The sequence below is a fragment of the Malurus melanocephalus genome, unplaced genomic scaffold (assembly GCF_030028575.1).
Source record: "Malurus melanocephalus ecotype Western Australia unplaced genomic scaffold, MMel_1.1 scaffold_1385, whole genome shotgun sequence".
Lineage (NCBI taxonomy): Eukaryota > Metazoa > Chordata > Aves > Passeriformes > Maluridae > Malurus > Malurus melanocephalus.
Genome location: NW_026624617.1, coordinates 20,412 through 27,334, shown reverse-complemented (window position 1 = coordinate 27,334; position 6,923 = coordinate 20,412).

The following is a 6,923-nucleotide window of genomic DNA, read 5'->3' as shown; positions in this document are numbered from 1 at the left end:
CTCCTCAAAACCTCAGTTATTAATATTTGCCATGCTGAGACACTCATGAGAATCAACAGCTTCTCTCAGAGGGGGGTATAAAGAATAAATGAAGGCATTTGGGTGCTTTATCACGTCAGCTTTGCTCTGACCCCACTGAGATTCCCTGCAGCAGCAGATCAGCTGCTGTGTCTGACTGCAGCACCAAGAGGCTGAGCCTCAGCACAGGGCAAGGCCAGGCTGCAGCCTGCAGAACCAGCTCAGGCCTTGCACAACTAAATCCCCATTAAAACACGACTTTGCACCGGCTCTGGCATTCCCCAGCCAAAGAGCTTAACAAAAACTTCAGTGTTTGTGTGCTTAGGTCGGCTTATCTTGGAGGTTTTACTGATCTTGCTCTGCCTCAGCTCCCTCCAGCAGCAGAATTCTGTCTGCAGCTGAGCTCTCATTCATTCAGCACCACAATCTCACCGGTGGGTCCCAGACACAGCTCACATCATGGGTGGGTCATGCTGGAGGGGAYAGCAGAAGGTGTCCCAGCCATGGCAGGGTGGTCTCCAAGGTTCCTTCCAACCCAAAGCATTCTGTGATTACCTTTCAGTCTGTTTGTAAAACCCCCATCCAATGGTGACAGATGCCACCACTGCACATCTGCTCAGCCAGGAGTGAGGGGATTCACGCAGGCAGCTTGGCCCTCCTGCAGAAATCKGTGTCTCCAGGAGATCCTTCCTGTTTATTCCATCAGCACCTCACTCAGGATCCTCCTCCTGTGCCACTTCCCCCTCCTGTGGAGTGGGGGAGGTTCATTCTTTTATTTCCAGCTCCAAACTGACCGGTGCAGGTGTCAATCAGGAAAACCACAAACACCAGGAATCTCCCACTGTGAATTGTTTGTGTAAATCTCAACTCCAGTCAATTCTCAGTATAAAGGAAGCTGTAATATCAACTTCCCCAGCCAAGGCAGCTTTCGGGGGTTGTTTTGTTCTGAAGGTCAAACATCTGTAGGTTGGCAGGGATCGCTGGCCTGAGGATTTGCTGTTTTGGTGTTTCCAGGTGGCAATGGCAAAACCTTCTCCGTTGGGACAGSAGGGCACTGCTGGCCAGTCTGTCACCCACCAGGGTGGCACCGTAATCCAGCCAAGGACCTGAGGAGCAAAGCTGGAGCTGCCTCATGCACAGCAAGGATGCTCTGAATTCGATCCCTGAAGCCATGGAAGATTTCCAACACGGTGCCCACAAAGCTTCATGATCACCACGTGSATTGTGAATAGGGAGCCACAGTACTTCCCACAAAAGCTCTCCATGATCCTTCCAGCACTGGACCATCCTTCCAAGGATCCTACCAGGTCCCTCCTTTTTTTTTTTTTCCACATAGCCCAGAGCAATCAGAGACCCTCAGAGCAGACACGGCTGCACCAAACCCTGTGTTAAGTCACTACTCAAGGCTTACAACGCTGAGTAACGACAGGAGTGAAAGTGGCTGCAGGGTGTCAGCTAGAACGTTAATGATTAACCACACCCGAGGTGGGACTGYCACACCAAATGCCTCATCACCAACCAGTTCAATTCACAGAGCTCTGTGGTTGGACTCCTCGCTCTACCCCACGATTCCTGCCCCTTGGAACGCTTCCCCAAACCACGGCTCACCAGCTCTGCCAGATGGTGGCACAGGACTGCCAGTGTCCACGCTGGAGCTGAGCCACAAGGAAGCCAACCAGGATTTCACAACTAAATAAGTATCAAAAACTGCACAAGTTACATCCACTGGTCTGGATGTCAGCTGATTTCAGTCACCCATTGAACTTCAAAGCATTCCTTGCTCCCAGAAGAGCCAGGGTGTATCCCTGCCCCAGTCACCAGCATCCCTTGGAGGGAATCTGGACACCAGCAAAACGTATAAGAGGCCTTAAGTACCTCTTCAATCTTCTTTGCTACCCATTAAACAGCGCTGTGGGGACCGAGGTGGAGCTATTACACTGCGATATTATCCAAGGCTCATTGAACATGTCCCTTCCATCACCCAGGCTCCTGCTGTGCCCCGAAGCGCTGAAATCCCGCACAAGGCCTTTCAGTGCCACTTCCCTCCGCAGCCATGATGGCCATAAAACACACGGGATGCACAATGGAGTTATCCTCCCAGCTCAGCAATTCCTTTGGAGCCCGTGCTGGCTGTCCCCATCCGCTGGGCCGTGACCAGGGACCGCTTGATGTGTGACAGCGTCATTTGGGTCAGGGMGCGAGGAAAACAAACAGCCTGTGCTGATAAGAGGAGGGCCAGGAAGAGTTTAAAGCGCAAATAAAAAAGGGGAAGCGTCAGAGCTCAAATCTGTGCGTTTTCAGCTGCTTTATAAACGTGGCCATCATGGAACAGGAACAGGGAGCAGCTGCTGACAGCAGCAGCAGGACACAGCAGGGAGAGCTGCAGGGATCCAATGGGATCCAGCAGAGCYCTCATGCAAATTGCAGTCACGCTGCTACTACAATCCACTGCCTCAGCCAGTTCAGGTTACCAGGCTCCCAGGAGCTCATTGTGCTGCTGAATGAATGACAGAGCAAGTCTGAGCGCGATCGATGTCGTCTGCAGCAAGGCTCAGCCRCTGGAAATGGCCGGGGAACCAGGGAGAAACCAGCGTTAGCAATGTGGAGACAGCACATCCWGTGTGAATCCATACACACAAAAATAAGGAATAACTTGGAGGTATGGGTGYTTCCACGCTCGCTTAAGACCATCAGCTCTTCCCGGCTTGCAGGAGCTGCTCATGAGCAGACCTTGTGCATGCAGAAGCCTTGAGGAGTGGAGGGAAGCGAGGAGGTTCCCGTGGACTTTCTCCAAGTAGGGCGGCAGTTCAGAAAGGCTCAGACAGCCCGATGGAAACTCGAGCCAGCGCCGCTCCTCGAACGGCGCCGAGGGGAGGATTGGGCACTAAGCATTGAGCAAAATCCCTTCGGCTTCGGGAACGGACTCTGGCACCGCCAGGCTCTTTCTTCGAAAGACAGGGCTGTGCTGTGGCCAGCAAGAGTCACAGAACGGCTGAGCTTGGAAGAAACCTCTGGAGATCCTCTGGTCCACCCCCCTTGCCTAGGCAGGGTCACCTGGARCAGGTGACAGCCAATTCTGCCTCTCACATACACCAGCCACGCTGCCATGCAGATTCCAGTGTGACCCAAGGTTCTGTTCACCCTACAAACTGCAAAAACAACTCTTCACAGCACTGGAACAATCCCCTCAGCCACCAGGGACAAAGCAAGGGACAGTGACACTCCACGTGGTCCTCACAGTCACTTTGAGGCTCTTTAAGCAATGAGGCCTGGGCCTCCATGACTAAATATAACCTGAGTCTGGCTCCTCTGCTCCTACAGAAAGTGAATCTGTATCTTTGTGATGGATTTAAATAGCTTTAACACGGGGAGGCAGCTGGCAGGTAAGAAGCTTAGTTCAGCCTGCAAAGAGTGAAACCTCAGCAGGAACGGAGCATTCACCTACARGGGATGACCTGAATGGTTTCATTATCCCTAAAATTCACAGAAAATAACCTTGGAGAAGCACAGAGGGCAGATAACAGAGCCTGTCACTGGGCACAACATTTCACTCCCAAATAACCCAATGAGGAAGTACCAAGCCACTTCCGCACCAGAGAAGGAAATTACGGTGAACTGGAAAGAAAGGTGCAAAAATACAACCATGAGGAGTSCCCCAGCCTGTGATCACTGCACCAGATTACAAACGAGTCTGTGCAGTAGGTCTGCAGGAAGATGATCCCTAATCTGCAACACACSACGCACACGGCAGGCCTAAGCCAAGGACCTTAAAGGTATTAAGGCTGCAGCATCCTGAAGAAGGATTCTCACTAGGAATGAGGCAGCTGAAGATTTACCAGACCCACCTGCCCTCAACACACAGGGCCTGGCTTTACACTGATCCACACATGAGGGAGCAGGAGGAGCCGTGGAGTTCATTACACCTGGTAGAAGTTGGAGGTGTTGTGTCAGCAGTAATTCAGGATTATTTTTGCCCACATCTCTATGAGCTGGTACTCTAAWGGGGTCTCTGATTAGCACACAAAAGGGAAAAGCTGAAATAGTTTGAGTGCCAGTAATCCCAGTCCTAAAGCTGCCTTAGCCSTTCATTACTGGTTGAGGAAGAGATTAACACCTGAAATATTCATGTTACACTTCCAGATCCATCCCAGTGGAATTCACACGTGCACTCACGGAACCCTGGCCCCACAGACCCAGCCAGAATGGCCACTACAATGGATGTATTTGTGCTCTTTTACAAAGGCTCCAACAACTCATTCTTCCTCTTTAAACCAACAACCAAACTTTCCCTTTTGAAAGAGAAGGAAAAACCCTTCAGATCAGAGGCAGAGACACAACCTCTGAGCTACAGCAGCGGCCTGATGGGACTCCAGCAGCAGAGTCCACTTGAGCCAGGACCAGCTTGAAGGAAAGAGCGGTTGCAAACATCACCAGAACTTCCACACCAGCTCAAGGCTCTTTGGAAAAGAAAAGGAACAATCGGATGTGGTTTCCAGTTCCTTTTCCTCAGGAAGCCTGACTCTGCCAGCACTGGTACCAAAGTTGGAGGAGCAACCTCCAATCTTCATCTGACTRCAGAAGATGTCTGGAATTGGGTAATTCCTTCACCCAGCCTGATCCAGCTCTGYTCTGACACCACTCGCCAGCCACAGTGGTTGAGCCAACACCAGGAATTTTAGGATGGCAGCAAACCAGGACCTCTGGTTTCCATTTTCTTCCACATGAGCTGCTCAAGACAAGATGAAGTTCACCCTAATTGGTATTTCAGAGGGAAAGCTGGGATGCCAGAAGGAAAATACATGCTCCTGGATGTTCCCAGGCTCTGGAGTTTGGTCAGCACACCTTAAAATACGGCCCTAATTTATTCCTTTTAACTCAACTGCTGCTCATTAGCAGGAGCTTGTCTTAAAAGTGATTTCACAAGAGGCCTTTTGTCAAATTTACACTGGCATTTGTCAGTTTGAGATTAAGCCCCTGTGTTCACCAACTTGATACCCGCACTCATGCTAAAGCATAAATTAACATTTTAATGGAGCTTGGATCTATTGGAGGCCCCTTCACWACAAGCTCATTATATTTCACCTCCCCAAAAGTCCCTTTTCCCTGCTTTGCTAAGCCAGGGGCAGGCTTTAGGACAGACTCCAGTGTTCCCTATCAAAGGGAAGAAGCTTTTTCCTTCTAAGCCATTCTTCCAACTCAAAGGAAGAGCCTTGAGAGACAGGAATGAAAGCAACTGGGAAAGTTGGGTGTCCCCTACAGCAGCAGCTGGGAAGACGTTCTCACACTTTACACATTTCCTTTGTGCCAAATCCTGGGTTTGTAACCATTCTTCCCAAACCCAAAAGARGGGGATGATAACCCAGCTGTGCCTTCGGTGGGGTCCTGTGTCAGCAGCCACGATGCCTCTGGCAGCCCCATCAATCACAATGCCCAAACCACAGGAGGAAACGCGAGGATTTCAATAAATCACCACTGGAAATGGGGGAAATCCCTCCTGACCAACCCCAAAGAGATCCCTTTGTCCCGCCACCTTTCCCCAATAGCAGGAGGGAACAAAAGCAGGAAAGGACATTTCACAAGGAGGAAAACCTCTCCACCATATTGGATTTTCTTCCTCCCTTCTCCAAACAATGCCTCGTATTCGTAACCTGCAATCCATCCTCCCATGGTATCTCCTGGCCTCCAGGGATGCAGGAACCGGGAGAAATCCTCCAGCAAACCTCCCGGGCAGCAGCACTGCCATGTTTTTTTATTCCTCAAGGCTGCCTGCGGCGCGGGCTGCATCCTCCACAATAGGACAAAGCCCCACCACGGCTCATCCCCCTCCCTCCGCCGCACCCCCATCAGCTGTCAGCTTTCCTTAGGGATCACCGGGATGCAGCGACATCGCAGGAAAGGGGTTTTTTTTGGGAGGGGGGGGGGATAAAGGAAATTTGACAGACTCGCCAGCCTCCCATCCCCCTCCTGCTGCAGTCAGGGCTGGATGGAGCCGAAGGCTGCAAAGGCGGAGCGGGAATGGGGATGGAGGGGGGGGAAAACCACGGCTGCCTCCACCCTGCACGGACCTGCAGCCACATCAGGTTTGTAGCGGGGGGTGGGCGGGGAAGAGATGTGTGAAGGGGAAAAAATAAGATAATAATAAAATAAATAAATGAAAGGCAATAAATCCCTGTCGGCGTTTTATTGTCCGAGTCTCCCCCCGCCCTCCCTCCGCAAAACAACCGCATTTCCTGGGGCCTCCTGGGAGATAGGGTATATAGGAGGTGCATCCAAACACGAGGRGCTGTTATAATCACATAAAAACCCCACCCGGGGGGCCAGTTACAGATGGGGGAAGGATCCAGGGTGGGGATGGRATTGCAGCTCGGGGGTGCTGTGAGAATTAATGATGGGGAAATGAGCCAGCGGTCCCCGGGGGGGTCACACACACCAGATCCCCGGGGTAAAGCTGAGGGGCGGAGGGGGGAGGATCCCAGGCTGGCAAGGAGATGAATGGGGAAGGATCCAGGGTGGGGGTGCGATTAAAGCCAGGGGGGTGTTGTGGTAATTAATGATGGAAGAAAGCACCCACGGGTCCCCGGGGGGGGTCACACACASCAGACCCCCGGTAATATTGGGGATGGGGAGGGGGCAGAAGAACCCAGACAGAGATGGGGGGGCTGCGATGGAAAGGTGACAGCTGAAGAAAACTACCTGAACGGGGTGAGTGGGGTGATAATCAGGTGAGAGACTGGGGAGGGGACCGCACACCCGGGGGGAGGGGATAAAGACCCGGGTGCCCGAGGCGGGGGGCTCAAACCCAGGCTGGGGAGGATGATCAGGTGATAGACGGGCAAAAGGACAGCGGAGCCGGGATGGGTGAGACATGGGGAAGGGTATCAGCCGCAGGAGCCGGGGGATGGCGG